General features: G+C 56.7%; 1 protein-coding gene and 1 pseudogene across 17 annotated transcripts in view; both read left to right on the top strand.

Annotated features, from left to right (window-relative positions):
* The first annotated feature begins 1523 nt into the window (after window positions 1-1523).
* Window positions 1524-6152, top strand: LOC146768085 (uncharacterized; annotated as a pseudogene).
* Window positions 6153-19568: 13416 nt separating this feature from the next.
* MAP4 (microtubule associated protein 4) overlaps window positions 19569-19788 on the top strand; it is a 152935-nt gene continuing 152715 nt past the window's right edge. For 8 of the 17 annotated variants that reach the window (XM_085572844.1, XM_085572843.1, XM_085572840.1 and 5 more), the window contains exon 1: window positions 19583-19733. The gene's annotated coding sequence lies outside the window, so the exon portion shown is untranslated. Of the gene's footprint in view, window positions 19734-19788 lie in introns of all 17 variants that reach the window. The other 9 variants (XM_077790018.2, XM_085572846.1, XM_085572849.1 and 6 more) reach the window with 4 other exon arrangements.

The raw sequence follows: 19788 nt of genomic DNA, 5'->3' as shown, positions 1-19788 counted from the left end.
CAGAGTGGATCCTGGCTGTGAGGGATCCCAGCAGCTGCTCTGACACCACTTCTGGGGGTGGCTGTGGTGCCTTCTCCATCTGCCAGGAAAGGCAGGAGGTGGGAATAATCCATGGGGGAAGCAGAACTTCTCAGCTGTGTTGGACTCCCCCAGCTGAGAAAGTTCTGCAGTTCCAAACTGTTTTGCTGCTGGTTTTGGGGTCACTTCAGCCCCAACTCTTAGATCCATCTTCCTCACACCAACTTCCAGGTGAAAACTGGTGCTCCTGGGAAGCTCCGCGTGCCTGGGAACTTCCTGGTTCACTCTGTTGTATCCGTGTCAAAAAATACTGAAATGGAGATACCTTATGTGGAATTTTAACTTGCTCATTTTTGAAACCCATTTCTTAAAACCTGCTGTTAATCCTTTTGCTCCCAAGAGGATTAAACTTGGAATTATCTTGTTAAAAAAAAAAAAAAAATCGTAATTTGCTGTTTTCCCTCAAAGCTGAATCCCTTGAATGAGGAGATGATGAAATGTGAAATCGGAAGTGATGGTTACAATTTTCTTCCATTGCCTTGGGAAGGGGATGTGGGGTGGTGGAGACTCAGGAAAGGTGATGGGCAGTGCCCCAAACTGTCCTTTGGCCCAGGCCAGGGGGGGTGAAGCACCAGCTCAGCACCACAAGGGCTGGGCAGGATCTCTCAGTCCCGCTCTGCCAGCCAGCAGCTGCTCCATGGGAATGTTCTGACTCCTCCTCCGTGTCCAGAAGAAGCAGATGGACACTGGCCTGGGCCAGGACGCTCCTTGCCGAGGTCACTCGGCTGGAGCACAACCATGGCAGCATCCCTGCTCTGCAGCTGCACTTCCCCAAATCTCTCCTCCCTCAGTGCCTGGTGCTCGGGGTGTGGGGTGAGTGCTGGGGAGGAGCCCAGTGCAGGGACTGGGAATGGCTGAAACCCCAGAGGGCTGCAAAGGAGACCCCCCTGTCCCTGTCCCAGCCCACTCCCCTCTGTGTGCTGGGAGTCCTGGGGAGGGAGAGGCATCTAAACAGGATCCAAACTCTCAAAGCTAAGAGATTGCTGTGGGCACAGGGAAAAAATCCCAACCCCCAAGCTGCTGCCTGCACCTCTCCTTGCAGCAGGACGCAGGTGAGCTGCTTGCTCACGCTGGCAGAACCCCAGGCTGGTGGTGGGTGCTGTTTGTGTCTTTGCTCCTTGCTTCCAGGATAAATGCCAGAGCAGCTGTGGCTGCCCCTGGATTATCCCTGGCAGTGCCCAGGGCCAGGTTGGAGCAGCCTGGGGCAGTGGGAGGTGTCCCTGCCATGGCAGGTGGGCACTGGGTGGGCTTTGAGGTCCTTTGGACCATTCTGAGTTCCACGATTCTGCCTGCAGCCCCCTGAGTGTCAGAGCTGTGTGCTCCCCTCCCTCCATCCATGCTGTGGCCAGTCACAGCTGGCAAATTTTGGCTGAGGCTCCTGCTCTGTGCTGGGCTTTTCCCAGGGGGGCTGTTGTGCCGGGGATGTGATGAGCAGGAGGCCAACAATGGGGTCGGATTTAAAAGCTTCCCTGGAAATCCAGCACGGTGCCTCCAAAGCCTCGGGAGGCTCCAGCAGAGAACGGGGTGGGGTTTCTTTCCCCCTTCCCTCCATCTGGCACCCTGAAAAGTGATGTTGAAAGCAGCTTCAGCCTTCATCAGCCTCAGCCCCCAGCTCCTGAACGCCGCAGAGCTCGGTGTTTCCTCCCAGACCACGTCACCTTTGTGGCCTAAAGGATTTTCCTGCTCTGTCTTTGGGGCTGATAAAGGCACCAGCAAAGGGCCAGCTGCCCTGCTGTGCCAACAGCTCCTGGAGCCCTTGGATCCCCTTGAGAATTGGCAGTGGGTGTTGGACATCCCTCCAGTGCTGCCTCAGCGGCGTTCAAGCTCCCTTAAGAGGCAAAAGGAGATTTTAGCCATAACTGGGCAATTGTCTGGTTTGAAATCTTTTGCATCTTTTCAAAAAAACCTCCTGTCTTTGCCCTTCTGCCTCCTCTGTTTTCTTTGTGCAGCAGCTCTTCCCAGGCCTCTTGGAGCCTGTTCCCACCTCCCTGGGCCTTTCCTGAATCGCTGCCCCGTTCCCGAATCGCTGCCCCGTTCCCAAATCCCTGCCCCTTTCCCACCTCCCTGCTCCTGCCTTGCACGTGCCCAGCCCCTGTGAATCCCAAACTTGGCATTTTCTGCAGTTTTTTGCCCAGTGAAGCTGCCCCACCCGAGGCTCTGCTGGGCCACGAGGGATGATGATGATCCCAGCTGGAGGCAGGAGCGCGGGGTGAGAACCACGAAAGGGCCGAGCACAGGTTCCAACCAGGTAAAATTCACTAAAATTCCCCAACAAGCCAAACTCCTGCAGGTTTGCAAGTGGCACTGCCAGATGTGTCGGGCAGTGGCTGGGAGAATCCCCTCTCCCCAAAGCTTTGCCAGGGAGGAGGGCACAGCAGGAATTGCCTGGCATGAAATCTTGGCGAGTTGATTTCCTGAGGGGGATTCACGTGGCCTCGCTGGGCAGAGGCTGCTTGGGTAAGAAAATTGTTGGCTTCGTGTCCTGGCGGTGGTTTTTAGTGCCAAGTGTGACCCAGCTGCCTCCTGGACCTGCTGCTGCGTGGGCAGCAGTGCCCCAAAATTCCTGGAAATGTTGGGAGCCAGGCTGGGGTTCTGTGGGGCTGGGGCTGGGTGGTGGCTGCTCCCACGGGGACATTTCGGGGGCTCTGTCACACCCCAGTGCCCACAGCCCCTCCTGCTCGGGTGCTGCTGCTGTGCCACGGCCTCGTCCCCCACCCTGGGCTCCCTCTGGGTGCTGCTGTCACCGGGCAGGGTGAGGGGACAGTGCCAGGTCCCCGGCAGGGTGAAGGGACAGTGCCAGCTCTCTGGCAGGGCGAGGGGACAATGGCAGCTCCCCAGGGACCCAGGGCAGGCCCTAAGGAGCGAGCTTTGCCAGGCAGGGTGCAAGGTCCTTGTCAGAGGTCACCAAATCCAGGCGAAGCTGGAAAGGAAACCAACCTGCTGCTGCCAAGCTCCGGGCGGGTGCGGTGCCAGCCTGGGGCTGGCACTGTCCCTGTCCCAGTGGCTGTCCCAGCCTGTGCTGGGCCTGGGTGCCACCCTGCTCTCGGGGGGCTGCTCTGGGATCTGGGGGTGGCACAGAGCAGAAAGCAATGATGGGCTCCCCCCAAGTTCTCCTTCCTGAGGGAACAGGCTCTGCTCAGCCTCTGCATCACCGCTGCCATCAGAGCCCTCGCTGGCACCAGCCCCGGGCAGCAGAGGGGGTGGCACTGCCAGGGTTTTGCTGACCCAAAATCCCTCCCTTGGAGGGGCAGAGTGCAGGGGGGTGTAGGGGCAGACCCCTCCATGTCCCATCCAGGCTTGTCCCCTCAGTGCCACCTCCTGCCAGTCTGGCCCTCGGGCACCTTTGGAGAAGGGATGTCACTGAGGTGCCAGCAGGGAGCTCTGGCTGCTCGGGGGGCACAGCCCCATTTGCAGCGCTGGCCCAGGGCTGGGTGTGCTGCTGCTGCTGTTTGAGCTCTCCACGCTCACTGGGGCTCCAGCAAGGAGCTGTGAAAAGGGAGAAGAACATCAAAAGCAGAAAGTGGAAGGAGGCCAAGAGGAACGTGGCCAAGAGCCCTTTCCTTCTTTCTCTTTTGCTCCGTGAGGAAATCCCCCAGCCTGTGGGGATGTCCCTGTGCCAGCCATGGCCATGGCTCTGCCACCACAGGGACATTCCTGTGTCAGCCACGGCCACGTCTCTGCCACCATGGGGACATCCCTGTGCGAGCCATGGGCAAGGCTCTGCCACCACGGGAGCATGGCCACAGCTCTGCCACTACGGGGACATCACTGTGCCAGCCGTGGCCATGGCTCTGCCACCACAGGGACATCCCAGTGCGAGCCATGGGCACGGCTCTATCACCATGGGGATGTGGCCACCATGGGGACATCCCTGTGCCAGCCGTGGCCATGGCTCTGCCACCACGGGGACATGGCCACCATGGGGACATTCCTGTGCCAGCCACGGGCACGGCTCTGCCCATGTGTCCGTGTGCCCGTGTGTCTGTCCCTGTGTCCGTGTGTCCCTGTGCCTGTATGTCAGTGTGCCCATGTGTCAGTGTGTCCGTGTGTCCCTGTGCCTGTGTGTCAGTGGGTTGGTGTGTCCGTGTGTCCATGTGTCCCTGTGCCCGTGTGTCGGTGTGTCCGTGTGTCGGTGTGTCGGTGTGCCCCTGTGCCCGTGTGTCCGTGTGTCCGTGTGTCCATGTGTCCCTGTACCCGTGTGTTGGTGTGTCCCTGTGTCCGTGTGTCTGTGAGTTGTGTTGTGTCCGTGTGTCGGTGTGTCCGTGTGCCCGTGTGTCGGTGTGTCGGTGTGTCCCTGTGCCCGTGTGTCGGTGTGTCCATGTGTCCCTGTGCCCGTGTGTTGGTGTGTCCCTGTGTCCGTGTGTCTGTGAGTTGTGTTGTGTCCGTGTGTCGGTGTGTCCCTGTGTCCGTGTGTCGGTGTGTCCGTGTGCCCGTGTGTCCATGTGTCGGTGTGTCCGTTTGTCCCTGTGTCACTGTGTCGGTGTGTCCATGTGCCCCTGTGCCCGTGTGCCCGTGTGCCCCTGTGCCCCTGTGCCCGTGTGTCCCTGTGTCCGTGTGTCGGTGTGTCCGTGTGCCCCTGTGCCCGTGTGTCCCTGTGCCCCTGTGCCCGTGTGTCCGTGTGTCCGTGTGTCCGTGTGTCCGTTTGTCCCTGTATCAGTGTGTCGGTGTGTCCGTGTGCCCCTGTGTCGGTGTGTCGGTGTGTCCGTGTGTCCGTGTGTCCGTGTGTCCGTGTGTCGGTGTGTCAGTGTGTCCGTGTGTCCGTGTGTCCGTGTGTCCGTGTGTCGGTGTGTCCGTGTGCCTGTGTGTCGGTGTGTCGGTGTGTCCGTGTGCCCCTGTGCCCGTGTGTCGGTGTGTCCATGTGCCGGTGTGTCAGTGTGTCCGTGTGTCGGTGTGTCCCTGTGTCCGTGTGTCGGTGTGTCCATGTGCCGGTGTGTCAGTGTGTCCCTGTGCCGGTGTGTCCGTGTGTCCCTGTGCCCGTGTGTCGGTGTGTCAGTGTGTCCATGTGCCGGTGTGTCCGTGTGTCCGTGTGTCGGTGTGTCCGTGTGTCCGTGTGTCCCTGTGTCCGTGTGTCGGTGTGTCCGTGGGGAGCTGCCCCCGGCGCTGAAGCCGCCCGCAGCCCAAGCCGCGATTGCTGGGCCGGGCTCGGGGGGAGCGAGGCTGCCCCCGGCGTCTCTGGGCGCCGCCGAACAGCAGCCGGAGCCCGGGGAAAACCATTCCGCGATGGCCCCGTGGGCACCGGGCAGCGGCAGAGCCCGAGATGGGCAGCAGCCACCCCGGGGAGCTGCCACACGTCCCCGCGGGCCGTGTCCCCCTGTCCCCGTCCCGGCTGCGCCAGCCGGGCCGGCCCAGAGCGTCCCGGGTGGGCACCGCGGGATGCCCACGCCGCGCTTTGTGCCATCCCCGCGGCCGTGGGAGGGACCGGGGGCATTCCCGGCCCCTTTCCCTGCAAAACTGCCCCGGCAGCTCCGGGTCGCTCCGGGCCGCGGCGCCGGTACCGCCGGTACCGCCGGTACCTCCGGGCGGCAGCAGCGCGGGGTTCACCACGGAGCCTGTCCCGAGTGTCACCCAGCCACTCATGTACACACCCACTCACACTCACACTCACCCTCACCGCTCCTGCCCCTAGCGCATCTCCCGGGAGTTCAGCCCCGGCTCCCGCGGAGCTGCCCCGAGCCTGGCTGAGCCCGGCAGGGAATTTGGGCATTTCCCAGCCGTGGAGCCGGAGCCGGGAGCTCCCGGGGGATGCTCAGTCCCGTTCGTGCGGAGCCGGAGCCGGGGCTGGCGCTGTCCCGGGGCTGCTCCTGCGCACGGAGCTTCCCACCGGGAAAACACGGAGCGTTTTGCTGGCAGCCCTCGCAGCAGCTCGCTCTCCCAGCCCGCTTCTGGCTGGAACCGAGGAGGAGCTTCCCTGCCTTGCTGAACGCCGATGGCCAAGCTGGGGCTCGGGGGCTTTTTCTTCCACCTGGAAGTGATGAGGAGATCCCTGCCAGGCCCTTTCTCCTCCCTCACCGCAGGACAGCCAGAACAATCTTTTCTTCCTGTGGGACGATGTTGCCATTGCCAGGAGTATGTAGACACCCCCCCGCTCATAAATAATTCGGTTATTGCCAAGCAGAGCCGTGCTTTGCCACGGTCCCCTGGGGCTGGGCTGTGCTGGGCGCTGCTCCCTCCCCAGCAGCCCAGGCCCACCCTGAGCTGCCTCTGCAGCTCATCCCGGGGCTCTCCTGGGGCTGCCTTGCAGAGGAGTCACGGGCTCGGGATGCTGGGAGCAGCCAAGACATTTGAATCAGGCCAGGAGAAGCTGTTCCAGCAGAAAAGAGCAGAACAGTTCAGCAGGTTCAGGGAGGTTCAGTCTGGAACGCTTCAAGGAGCTCAGGAGATGTGAGGGGTTTCCACCTTCTCCCCCAGCACAATCAGTGCCCTGAGGCACTTCCATCAGACTTCCTGCGAGAAGAAATTCAATATTCAAATAACGGCAGCCAAGATTGGTACCAGTGGGATTATTTCAGCGCTGGTACGTGATCCTTCGTGGGGTTTATATGCCAACAAGGACAAACTGAGCAGAAGGTGCTTTTTGGCAACCCCTGAGCCTTTCTCCCACAAGTAAATCATGGAATGAACTGAGCTGGAAGGGCCCAAGAGGACCATGGAGTCCAGCTCCTGAATGAAGGGTGCTCAAGGTGGGGTCAGGAGGGACGAAAGGTTTGTTTAGAAGTGTGGGGTTTGGCAGCATCCTGAATCCCTTCCCTGCACCCCCCGTGTTCCCCCCAGCCCCACACCTCCCATGGCACAGAGCCAGGAGCTGAACCTGCCACAGCCACCCACGGGTGACAGAGAGCCACATCACCCACTGGTTTCCACAGCCATGGAGATGAGTTTTGAGCTCCCTTCCAAGCCAACCATCCTGGGATTCTGTGGTTCCAGGACTCCCTGAAGGAACAATAGCAGCAATCCCTGCTGCACGTGGTTATGGAGATGTGTATGCACAACATGTGGATTTTACGCTGTCTCTTTGTTTAGCAGCTTTAATTGCTGCAGGATTAATGGCCTGGAAAGATTAGAACCAGACAGAATTGCTGTGGGGCTCAGCTGAAGCTGCTCCCCCCACCCAGGGCTGTGGTGAGGCTCTGCACAACATCACGGTGCCATCTCAGGGCTTTGGTTCCGTTTCCTCCGCTGGCCTGGCAGAAAAGGAAATATTTTATTCTAAAGAACATCAGGGCTCCAAAATACGCTGATCGTTTTCAGCTCGGTGCAGTTGCAGTGATAAATGAACAGCAGCAAACAGCCAAGCCCCCCACCCGTGCCTTTTTTGGGGTTGAGCGGTGGGCTGAGGGTGCTCCAACCCTCCCTAGGAGCAGCCTTGCATTTCCTGAACTGTTCTTGGAGTTTGGGTCTGATTTTCTCCCTGAACAGAGCCTGTCTGCTGCCAGCTGCCAGAAGACAGATGATCTCCCCGCTCTCTGTGCCGAGTGTCCTGGCTGGGAAGCTCTGAGGGATTACCACGGGATAATTTGGTAATAAATGGCCATATTTGTGATATTTGGTTACAAATCACATCCTAATGCGCTTTACTAATGGGGTGTGTTTACCATGCAGCCAAAAACTTTCTATTTCATCACAAACCCTCCAGGATTTCTTCTCTTTTAATGTAATCCTAGAGAAAGCTTGGACACAATCCTTACCCCCAGTGGTCTTTCAGCACGCTGCCAAATTCTGTTCTTGGTTCTCTTCTCCCAGACCAAAGCCTGACCTGGCAGCAGCTCACGGAGAGTTTGGTGCAGGACCTTGTCAGCAGGACCATCAGCAAAGGAGAAAAAGGTTTATTTGCCCAGCCAGGCACCATCCCTGCAGTGAAAGGAGAGGATTGGGAAGCTGCAGGGGCTCCTGTGCTCCCAGTTCCTGGGATCTCCCCAGCTCCAGCCCTTCCTGTCAGCTCCAGCGCTCCACGGAGGACCTGGGGGTGTTTTGCTGGAATTTCAGTTTCTGAACAAGTAAGGAAAGTTTCTTTCCGTGTTTCTTTGTTTTATCAGTCTCCCATTTCATGGTGAAGGTTTAAAGCTGGTGAGGAAGAGCAAGGCCTTGCTCCTCTGGCCCAGCCAGAAGATAAAAAACGAGTCACCTCTGCTAAAGTACCCGAGTGCATTTGTGGAGGCAGCGAGTCTGGCCTGTAATTAACACAGGGCATAATTACACTCATGGCTTTTGCAGTGAAGAGGGAAATCAGGGGCACTGCTGCCCTTCTGTCACCTTTCCCTTGAGCCTTTCCCTTTCCCTGGGATGGCCTTGGTCACATCCCAGAGCTCCTGGAAGAGCCTGGCCAGCAGTTCTGCAGACAAGCCCCTTTCCCCCTGCCTCAATTCCTTTTCCCTCCCCTCTCCTGTCTCTGTGCACTCCTTGGGAGGAGTCTGGGCTGTGCCGTGGCTGCTGGAGGCAGGGCAGGAGCCCAGTGGCACCAGGGATGGGCTGGGACACACACAGGGACACAGAGGGACACAGAGCGGGCATGGCCACAGCTCCACCCTGAGGGACACAGGGAGAGTAATCCTGGTGCTCCTGGGTGATCCTGAGGGAGGGGATTGTGTCCCTCTGCCCCTCAGGTGAGACCCCACCTGCAGAGCTGCCGCAGCCCCAGATCCAGCAGCACAAGGACCTGGAGCTGCTGAGAGATCCAGGGCAGCCCCCAGAGCTGCTCCAGGGCTGGGAGAGCTGGGAATGTTCACCTGGAGAGGAGAAGCTCCAGGGAGAGCTCAGAGCCCTGCCAGGGCCTGAGGGGCTCCAGGAGAGCTGGAGAGGGACTGGGGACAAGGGATGAGGGACAGGACACAGGGAATGGCTTTAGCTGAAGGAGGGTACATTTGGGTTGTTTATTAAGAGGAAATTCTTTGCTGAGAGGGAGCTGAGACCCTGGCACAGGTGCCCAGAGAAGCTGGGGCTGCCCCTGGATCCCAACAAGGCCGGGTTGGACGCTGGGGTTGGAGCAGCCTGGGACAGTGGGAGGTGTCCCTGCCATGGCAGGGGTGGCACTGGGTGATCCTGAGGGTCCCTTCCAGCCCAGCCACTGTGGGGAGGAGAGGCTGGGAGCAGCAGTGCTGTGAGGGCTCAGCTTCTGGAGCCCTGGTGGGACACACCAAGCACAGGCTCACCCCAGCTCCTTCCCCATCCTGCTTTCGCAAGAGCCCTGTCCCCGTGTGAGGACCTCGAGCAGTTCTCCTGATGGGACAAGCTCTGTTGCAAACCTGTACTCCTTCATTAATGCTCAGGCTGCTCTTAGTACATCCCCCCTTTAATAACTCTCTCTCACCAGTGCTTATTTGGGATGACTGTGGGAAGGTTTTGAAACTAGATACAGGCTTGGCAAAACACTCATTATGGCTGTGGCTCATCTTCTCAACCCAGAAATTGCATCTTCCCCCAGTGCCCCAAATCTGCTTCCATTTGCTGAAGCAGCAGTTTGACATTGAAGTAATTTGGTTCTTTTCAGTGGTTTCATATTTGACTTCTCAAGTTTCCTGAGGAATTTGTTGCAGACTTAATGTTTAATTGTGCTCTGGTAGGGTGACAGCTCGAGTTTAGCAAAAATCCTGCTAATGTTCCGATCTGGAATAATTTAATTCCAGGGCAGATGCTTTCCCAAAGGAATGGATTTAGTTAGATACTAATTTTAGGGAAATGCTTGGGCTGGTTACAACCAGCACTACTCTGTCAGCATGTAAAGCTCCGTGCAGCGCGCTCCTGACACTTGTGACAAACTGATTATCCCTAATTCTCCCTTCCAAAGACTCCACGGCCAAGGAGAGGAGACAACAGCCATGGGAGCCTTTTCTCAGAGGGAGGAGAATTAATTCACTGACTTTGAAAACTGCTCTGAGGCCAACTCTGACAGAAGTCATCCATTAAGGAGAAAAGGGAGCCATGTCCACATGGGACACGACTTCAAGCAGATTCCCTTTCCAAAACTGCCTCTGCAATGAGAGATTAAAAGGTTCTCTGCTCCAGGAAACCAAGCACTCCGAAGGTTTCCAAGTGCTCTCCTGGCAGGATCTGGATGTTGTCCTGGTCTTGTCTGGGTTCAGATGGGGTTTATAGAAACCACAAGCACAGCCTGCAGGGTTTTCAGCTAAAGCCTTGTTTTCTGCAGGATTTTAGCTAAAATCTTTTATCAGTGATTTAGTAACGATCAGGCCTGGAAAGAACTGCACACAGCAAAGGCTGAACACCAGCAGCTCTTCCATGGACTGTGGGTGCTCCTCTTGGAAGGAATGGCCTGAAGGTCACCCTCAGGGATGTGCTGAGACACCTTAAATGCCTTGTCCCATCTGTCTGGGCACTGAATGACCCCACAGCTTCCCAAACTCCCTGTTGCCTCCACAGTTTCTCCTGTTACCTCAATTCAGGTTCAATCCACCCCATGTGGGAGTGCTCACCCGGAGAAGGGAAGGTTCCAGGCAGAGCTCAGAGCTCCTGGCAGGGCCTGGAGGGGCTCCAGGAGAGCTGGAGAGGGACTGGGGACAAGGCATGGAGGGACAGGACCCAGGGAAGGGCTTTAGCTGAAGGAGGGTACATTTAGGTTGTTTATTAGGAGGAAATTCTTGCTGGGAGGGGGGTGAGGCCCTCCCAGGTGCCCTCAGCGAGTCTGTGGCTCGCAGGGCTTGAGCCAGCCCCGAGCCTGGGCCAGCTGAGGAGCAGATTTGCTCCTGAGCAGAGACTGCACCACTCTCATGATGATGTGTAACGACCTTTGGGGACTGGCTTTAATTTGGGAAAGGATCCTTGAGTCATTCAGGCTCCCCAGCCACCATCTCCCCCACTTTCACATCCTGATGTCCTGAGGGTTTGCTTGTCTGTCGCCGACGCCTTCGTCTCTCCCTGACACGAGTTAATTGCCACGGAGCTCTCTGATCTTCACGACTTTCCTGTCATCTTCCCCTCTCCTTCTCCAGGAGCCTTTTCCCAAGCTTGCTCTGCCTGTACCATTCCCTGTTCGGTGCCTGATGCTGGCACTGAACACCTCTATTTATAGATGTCTTCAGCACTTATTTCTTTATCACCTACTACGTGTGGCATTTCATGCCCTTCGCTTTCCCAGCTGGCACAGCCCTTCTTCACATCGGATAATTTGGGAGTAGTTTGGACAAGGGGGGGGCTTTGATTCCTTCCGAGTTTGTTTTCTTCCCCTTAAAAGCAGTTTTTAATACAGACACCACTCCACAGCTGAGTGTTGCTATTAGGGATTCATTCAGTTTAGCAAAAACTTGAAAACAGCTGAATTGGGCTGTTTGGTTGCCTGGATCTTTGGCTGGTGGATGCTTCCAATTATAATCAATTCATAGAGGTGGGGGCCTAAATTTTCCTTAATTCCTGCCTGTCTGCTGCCCTGCTGTTTTCTGTGATAAATCCTCTAGGCTGCAAAAATTAAAGTGCCAAGATAATACTTAAGATCAGTTGCCAACAGCCTCCTTTGCTGGGCCCTCAGACCTGCCTGCTCTCCCCAAAGGCTGTTTTATCTCTCAAAAGGCTGGAAAGGGGCTGTCTCTCAGTCTTTTTGCTTCTGCCATTGCTCAGACTTTCTAGTTTTTTGCCTTTTTTGAATTTCATAGCCTGCCAAGATTTTTTTTCCCCCTTGGATTATCTTTATTTTCCATGCTTTGTATAACAAGTTGTATTCCTATTCCAAGCCACTGCAGCACATTCACCCCCCCACCCCTTCCTTAAAGTTGCTCATTTTTGGGAGATGAATAAGAATTTAAATGGGAATTCTCCCCCACAGTACTGAGAGCTGCTGCCATTTCCCCCAGCTCTCGTGTCTTTTAAAAGCAAGAGCAGAAAGAGATGTAGAGAAATCATGGCAGTTTGTGACCTTTCAGAACAAACTTTGGATATTATTGGCATTTTTTTCCTCCCTGCAATGATGGAATTTCACAATCGGGTCTCCAGGTCTGCTGTGCAGTCCCAAGGGAAGAAATCTCTTTCTAGAGCCTGTGTTTAAGTTGTGTCTTCCAGAAAGCTGGGCTTTACCAACGTGGTGATTAAATTAGATGACAGATTGAGTTCCATCCTTCGGCATTTCCAGGCAACTCTTAATTCTGCCGCCAGCCACCCTCTGGTTCAGCTGTAACTGGAGCAGCTCTGCTGCAGCCTGTGCTGCACTTTCACTGTGCTCCTTGGGACCAGTTTTTTGTGCAGTCACACCCTCACCCCAGCTGTCCCTTCCTCGTCCTCACTCCAGCTTTGGATGTCAGACAATCCCTGCGAGTTCCCCTCCTGCCCCAGCCTCAGGGCTGAGCTGATTGCTCTGCTTTGGCAGCAGGGAGCAGAGGCAGGAGATTTCTCCGAGCCTGAAAAACCTTCCTGCTGAGGGGATTTTTGTGGAAGGTTCAGGTTCCAGGGCTGTGGAGCCTGTGGGATTTGTTACCTGGCACTGGAGCTACCAGTCCAGCCCGGCACGAGCGGCTGGGGCCGAGGGGCTGCCAGGGACAGGAACCAGCTCTGGCTCTTCCAGGGGATCCAGAGGAGGCCACGGAGCTGCCCCGAGGGCAGGGGGAAAATCGGATCATCCTCAAGGTCCCTTCTCAGCAAAATCAGGAATTCTCTACTCAACAGAGCTCTGCCCTCACTGCTGAGGTGACACTGCCTTTAATCCACACAGAGAGCTTGCTTCCAGCCTGAAAAGGTGGTTTTCATGCAATTTTCCTGTGCAGCTCATATTTAAAGCTGCAGCATCTGCATGAAAGCCACACACCCTTTATTTGCATGCCTGAAGTGCTGAGTGTGCAGGACAGGGACACCTGTGGAAGAGAGGAGAGCATGAAGTGAGACACTAAGAGATCACCCACCTCAGGAGAGATGAGAAATGATGTGGTGGAACCAGAGAAAATTCTGAACGGCCAAGGGAGGATACAGCAGAGAGCTTCCATTCTTTTTTCTGTTGTAACATGAAAACACAGGAATTAGAAGGCAGGACCACTACCCTCTGTAAGTTATAGCCACGGGGATTGCTGTCCCTGGGTTAGGAGGACTCAGAAAGAAGTGGATTGCTGGGTCCCAGGATTGCCCAGAGTAGTCCTAAGGAGTGGTGTGAAAAGTCTCTGCTGTGAAAAGTCCTATCCCAGAGCTCCAAGCAGCCCGGGAGACCCTGCAAGAGGAGATCACCCCCGTTTGGCCTGGCCTTGCCTGTGCCTGGCACAGCACACCTGGCACAGCACATCTGGCACAGCTGTCCCCACACATGGCCCCACACCAGATGTGGCCTTTGGTTGCCCTTCACAGTTCCCTCTTTCTGTCCCAGCAGTGACAGCAGGGCTCACAGCAGAGGCCTGGAAATCCTCTGGACGCCGTGTTCTTCATGTCAGCACCCTCAGACCTCTCCTCCCAGCCTGCAGGTGAGTGGTCAGAACTTTCCCCTCTGCTGCTCTCTGCACCTGATCTTGTACCTGCTCACCTGGGGAAGGAACAGTAAATAAAACCCACCCAGACCCTGGTCCCTGGCACACTGTCCTTGTCAGTGGAGGGAATGACTTGCACAAAACTTCTTGCAAACCCTCAGGCTTGATGGAGAGGGCTCTTTGCAGATGGCTTTTCCCCAGAACAGTCATCTTCTGTCTCTTAAGGCAGCTTTTGTCAGTCCTGGTTACATGCTCTGTCTACTTCGGGCTGGGAGCTCCTCAGGGCCCAAAGACCTCTCACCCTCTCCTGTCCCCCAAGTGTCCTGAGCACCAGAAGCAGGACAGAAAGAGCAAACCACCATCGAAGTGATCAGGAGTAATTTGGGAGCTGCGTGTTTCACACAGCAAGGAAGAGAACCTCCATGGCTGTACCAGAGAGAGCGGCACCGAGTGGGGAATGTCACAATCCCCTCTGCCCCCCATTTGGGAGTTTGAGGAGAATAATTTGATTGAAAGGCAAATCCTTTAATCTGCAGATATAAATCAGTAGAGTGGCAGAATTGCTTAGGATGGAACATATCATATAGGGCATGTCCTGTATGTCTTTTCCCTTTAAACAACCACGGGCCCTCCAGCTGTTAACCTATTTATAAAAGGTAACTTAAGGCTACGCGCAAACTCCTGGGGACATTTCATTCTGTCATTACAGCACAGATTTTTCTCCTCAGAATAACTGGGCTTGGTTTTATGAAGGCCCAGGCTAGAGAAGAGATCAGCTCTGATACTAACAGCCCTCTCCAGAGGAGCAGGATGAAGCCCTCCAGAAGGCCGGGCTGCCCCGTGCTTCCCAGGACAAGGCTGTGCTTGGAGACAGAACGATGCAAATATCAGCTACTGCATCCTGACAAGGCCCTGCAGGTTCTCCTCTTCCCACATGTGAAATCCCAAGCTCCTGCTCCCGTGCTGTGTGTGGGAAGTGTCCCAGGTCACCCACAGCAGGACCCGTGGTGCAGGACAGCAGCAGGAGCTGTGTTTTCTGGCACCACAGAACTCTTGGCAATGGAATTCACTGCCCCAGCCTCAGTGCAGCCCCCAGCCACCTTCCTCCTCCTCCTCCTCCTCCTCTGTAGCCCCACACCAGGTTAGAGCTGACAGAGAGATCCCAGATCAGGAGATCACGGGGTGTGCCAGCTGCAAGGCAAATCCCATGACCAGTCAGAGAGCCTTGACAGGTCTCTGGGATGGCTGGGATCCCTGGCCAAAATTCCATGCCTTCCATTGTGCTGGAGTCAGCTTTGATGAGCAGAACAGCCCTGTCTGGCTGGCAAATATCTGCCAGTGACCCACAATGCTTCTGTTGTCTCCAGAGCAGCGTCCTGCCTCGTTGAGTAGTTACCTTCTCCTTGCATCCCTGATCCGTGATAGGGGAGTGATGAGGCATCTGTTTTGTAAGAGTATTCAAATTTTCCAAGCTGCTTACAGACATTCAAAAGTGAATGAGCAGAAATTTCCTGACCATGAGAGTCTGTGGGTGCTGCTCCAAGCATGGAGGCAATTCCACTCAAACCCTTTCGAGATCTGCTTCATGAGTTTTTCTCCTTGATACAGTTAATGTTCATTACTTACTGACTGCACTGCTGGCCACTCCTTTTTGGATGTGACCCCTGCACGGGCTCTGTCCAGGATGAGTGAGGGATGCAAGGAGTGACAGCTCAGCCCTGGCAGCGCTGCTTCCCTGGAGCCTCAACAGACCCTGGAGCTCAGACAGACCCCGGAACCAGGACAGACCCCAGAACAAGGACAGACCTGGAGCTCAGACAGACCCCAGAGCTCAGACAGACCCCAGAACCAGGACAGACCCTGGAGCTCAGACAGACCCCAGAACCAGGACAGACCCTGGAGCTCAGACAGACCCCGGAGCCTGGACAGACCCCAGAACCAGGACAGACCCTGGAGCTCAGACAGACCCCAGAACCAGGACAGACCCTGGAGCTCAGACAGACCCCGGAGCCTGGACAGACCCCAGAGCTCAGACAGACCCCAGAACCAGGACAGACCCTGGAGCTCAGACAGACCCCAGAACCAGGACAGACCCTGGAGCTCAGACAGACCCCAGAACCAGGACAGACCCTGGAGCTCAGACAGACCCCGGAGCCTGGACAGACCCCAGAGCTCAGACAGACCCCAGAACCAGGACAGACCCTGGAGCTCAGACAGACCCCAGAACCAGGACAGACCCCAGAACCAGGACAGACCCCGGAGCTCAGACAGACCCCAGAGCCCAGGACAGACCCCGGAGCTCAGACAGACCCCAGAACCAGGACAGACCCCGGAGCTCAGACAGACCCCGGAGCTCAGACAGACCCCAGAGCCCGGGCAGACAGCCAGTGCTGCCCCTGTGGGCACCCACATCCCTGCTTTGAGCAGGGAATGACGAGCTCTTGCCAAAGGGCAGGAAAGCTGCCCGGTTCATTACTGCTTATCTCCAACACTTGTGCTGTCAGTGTCCTGGGATGGGCTGTGTCACCCAGCGTCCTTCATTTGCACCGGCTCCCATCAAAGCGGTGACAAAGGAGCTTTCCCCAGACCGAGCTTTCCCTTTCCAGCTCTCCCAGTGCCCAGAGGGGACTCACCCAGCACGGGTCAGGCCCACGCTGAGAGCAGCCCCGGTGCTGGCTGCCCTACCTGCCCTGCTGGCCTAATGGGGCTGGCCAGGAGTGACTCCTTAGGGAGATGAGCTGGGTCCTTTCCCTTTTCACAGCCACCTTCCCTGTCTGACCTGATGAAAGGGCAGAGCCATTGCCTAAGCACCTTCTCTCCTGCCATCAACCTCACCAAACAAAATCTCCCCCTCTGCCAGGACAAGGACAGACACACCTGTGGCGTCTCACAGATCTTGTCTGCCTTACACCAAGGACATTGGTTCCTGCTGCCCTCCCTTCCAGGCCACATGGAGATGGAGTGGACTCGGAGTCTGGAAAAGTAAGTGGAAAGAAAATAGGTTACTTTCTTTAGTGGGACAAACAAAGATAAAGGAGATGCTTTGAATTTTTGCACAGGTGAAGTATGTGGGGAGGCAACAAATGGAGTGTGGCCTGAGGTTGCTCCCAGGAAGCAAAGAATAGATGTCAGATTTTAAACTAAACCAAGGAAGTTTCATATTAAACAGTGCCCTGAGAAGCTGTGCTAAGCTTGGATTCCTTCCTTCCTTCCTTCCTTCCTTCCTTCCTTCCTTCCTTCCTTCCTTCCTTCCTTCCTTCCTTCCTTCCTTCCTTCCTTCCTTCCTTCCTTCCTTCCTTCCTTCCTTCCTTCCTTCCTTCCTTCCTTCCTTCCTTCCTTCCTTCCTTCCTTCCTTCCTTCCTTCCTTCCTTCCTTCCTTCCTTCCTTCCTTCCTTCCTTCCTTCCTTCCTTCCTTCCTTCCTTCCTTCCTTCCTTCCTTCCTTCCTTCCTTCCTTCCTTCCTTCCTTCCTTCCTTCCTTCCTTCCTTCCTTCCTTCCTTCCTTCCTTCCTTCCTTCCTTCCTTCCTTCCTTCCTTCCTTCCTTCCTTCCTTCCTTCCTTCCTTCCTTCCTTCCTTCCTTCCTTCCTTCCTTCCTTCCTTCCTTCCTTCCTTCCTTCCTTCCTTCCTTCCTTCCCTCCTTCCTTCCCTCCTTCCTTCCCTCCTTCCTTCCCTCCTTCCTTCCCTGTTATTCTGTGATTTCCTTGGTTCCATGGAAGGAAATCCCAAAGCCTGGGCACACCATGTCCTTAATCCACCAAAGGTTTGCTCCTGTGTGATCACTGTGCAGTGAAGGCCTGGCTTTGGGCTCTCAGGTTTTTCTTTTGGGGAATAAATTCTAGGCTCAGAATTTAGAAGGAACAACCCAGAGTCTCTTTTTGAAGCCAAAAGCAGTCAGCCCAGTGGTCAGACACACACTGATGTGTATTTTTTGTTGTATTATTGTGTTGTAAACCCTGTTTTTTGTTGAGTTACTTAGTCTGTTCCACAGACACAGGAGGTACTGTCCTGCTCTAGGAGACAGGCAGCAGAAAGGCTCCAGAGGGGAAGAGAGGTGGAATTCCTAAGGAGAGAGAGGGAGGGATCTCTAAGGGTCCGATGATCAGGGTAGGCTGGGACAGCTCTGAAATTCAAACCTCTGCCCAACCCTCCTAAAGAGAGCCATCAGGATGCTATTTTATTTGGAGCTTAAAAATAGCACACGGTACAAGCAGTTGTTATGGATCTGCCTTTCATCAGGACATGGGATTTCCCCTTACCGGCTCCAGCCCTGGAAAGGTACCCAGGATTGGGAGGCTGGGAGAGGGGTGGGCAGAGGGTGCAGCTTAACCCTGCCTGGATGGGGTGTGCCCCCTCCCACACCTCATGCCAAGGGTGTTTCCTCCCTCCAGTGACCAGACATGAGACACACCTATTTCAGTTTTAGTCACCGTGCTTTGATTTGCTTATCTGGTAGGCCAGCGTGTCATGTATTTTCATGATTTAGTAGCTCTGCAGCTCCCTCTGGGCAGATGGGTGACACAGAGCCCTCGGGGACATGCAGGAGCCTGGCTGTCAACAGATGGGCCGGTGTCCCTCCCTGCCTGCTGCCCGGGTTAACTCCCAAACCACGCTGGAATGGTTTATCCCTGAAGAACGAGGCTGGATGTTCCTCCCATGGAACATCAACCCTCCGTGGCTGCTGTCACTGCATCAACTGCTGTCACCTCAGCCACGGGAAATGGTTTCACTGAGGGCAGACAACGGAGGAGACAGTGCTGGTGGATGAGGGAACAGTGAGCCGTGTCACCCACCTGGACTTGAGTAAAGAGTTGGACACTGTCCCACACTCCATCCTTGTCCCCAGACTGGGGAGACAGGGATTTCCCGGGTGGAGCACTCGGTGGGTGAGGAAGGGGCTGATGGTCACTCTCAGCTGTGGTCGCTGGCTCGGTGTCCGAGTGCAGAGCAGTGACAAGAGGGACACTCAGGGTCGGGAGTTCCAGGGCCTGAAGGGGCTCCAGGAGAGCTGGAGAGGCACTGGGGACAAGGCATGGAGGGACAGGACACAGGGAATGCCTTTAGCTGAAGGAAGGTACATTTAGATTTTTATTAAGAGGAAATTCCTCCCTGGGAGGGTGGGCAGGCCCTGGCACAGGTGCCCAGAGCAGCTGTGGCTGGCCCTGGATCCCAGGCCAGGCTGTATGGGGCTTGGAGCACCTGGGACAGTGGAAGTGTCCCTGCCCATGGCAGAGGCTGGCACCGGATGATCCTTAAGGTCAGTTCCAACCCAAGCCAGTCTGCGATTCTGTAACTGTAAAAACACATCCCTTCATCCCTCACCGTCCTGCTGGCTACACGTCATCCCTTTATCCTCCTGCTCTCCTCCTGCCCTCCTGCATGCACAGAGGGCTGCCTTTCTGGGCCAGAAGGGCCGTGGAGGATTATGAGCAGCAGCACGAGTGGTCCCCGCTGTTCGGCCACCTGGAGGGGCGGCTGGGTGCTCCATCTGTCCCTGGGCCCTGCTTTGTCACCAGGCTCCTTCGGCTCCTTCACAGCCACGAGTGCTGTGCCACCCAGGCGTGCGCACGCTCCCAGGGCTTCCTCTCCCTCTTTAAATATCGCCCTTTCCTGCCCCACAGCATGCTTCCCATGGGATCGCCTTCATGCCCTCACCTTGTCCCTCCAGCCCGCTCCCCTCAGCTCCCCTGTCCCCTCAGCTCCCCTGTCCCCTCAGCTCCTCTGTCCCCCTCAGCTCCCCTGTACCCTTAGCTCCTCTGTCCCCTCAGCTCCCCTGTACCCTTAGCTCCTCTGTCCCCCTCAGCTCCTCTGTCCCCCTCAGCTCCCCTGTCCCCTCAGCTCCTCTGTCCCCCTCAGCTCCTCTGTCCCCCTCAGCTCCCCTGTCCCCTCAGCTCCTCTGTCCCCCTCAGCTCCTCTGTCCCCTCAGCCGCGTCCCCGCCCTCCATCACCGCCCTTGGCCCCGCCCTCCGCTCTGGCCCCGCCCCAGTCCCCGCCCCGCGCCGCACCCAACCGCGCTGCCCGTTCACCGCGGCGCCGCCTCCGCCCCGCGCGGCCGCGCGCCGCCCGCGCTGGCGCTGATTGGCCGCTGCCGGGCGCGGCGCGGCGCTGATTGGCCGGGCGGCGCGGGCCCCGCCCCCCCAGCCAGCAGGGTAGTGCGCTCGGCGCGCGGCCAGCGCGGCTCCGCTCCCCGCTCCTCCTCCCGCCGGGCCCGCAGGGGACAGCGACGCTCGCCAGGCGCCTCCGTCCCGGCGCTGCCCCGCGCCCCCGCCGCTCGGTAAGGCCGCGGGGAGGGGGCTGCGGCCGGGCACGGGGCGCGGGGACAGCGCGCT

Source organism: Lonchura striata, chromosome 2 (genome assembly GCF_050655825.1).
Source record: "Lonchura striata isolate lonStrDom1 chromosome 2, ASM5065582v1, whole genome shotgun sequence".
Classification (NCBI taxonomy): Eukaryota; Metazoa; Chordata; class Aves; order Passeriformes; family Estrildidae; genus Lonchura; species Lonchura striata.
Note: the sequence above shows the minus strand (reverse complement) of the source record. Positions and strands in the feature narration are given on the sequence as shown.